Genomic DNA, 400 nt, shown 5'->3' on the forward strand with positions numbered 1-400 from the left:
ATTTTTTTCCAAGGCTGTTCAATCACCCATTACGAAGACACTCTATGAAGAAAGGCACTATTATCACTGCCATTACAAACAGCATACCCTAAGTTATATTTAGCTTAAAAGAATTTAAAAATACAGGAACTACTGCTATATTAATTTATCATCTATACAACTCATTGCATTCACACAAAAATAAAAAGCAATCTGGCCTGCACAGAAGGAAACAAAACTCTTTTGCTTCAATCCTAGAAACAGCCCAGACAGCAAACCTTACTGCAAATGTTTGTGTATATAACTCCTGTGGAAACTGCTTAATTGTCTACTATGCACAGGAATAAAAGGAAATAAGGCATATGTCAAAGATGAAAGAACACTGCAGAACAGTGAATAAAGATGACACCACAAATCAAAA

Source organism: Psittacula echo (genome assembly GCF_963264785.1).
Source record: "Psittacula echo genome assembly, chromosome: 6".
In the NCBI taxonomy this organism is placed as follows: Eukaryota; Metazoa; Chordata; class Aves; order Psittaciformes; family Psittacidae; genus Psittacula; species Psittacula echo.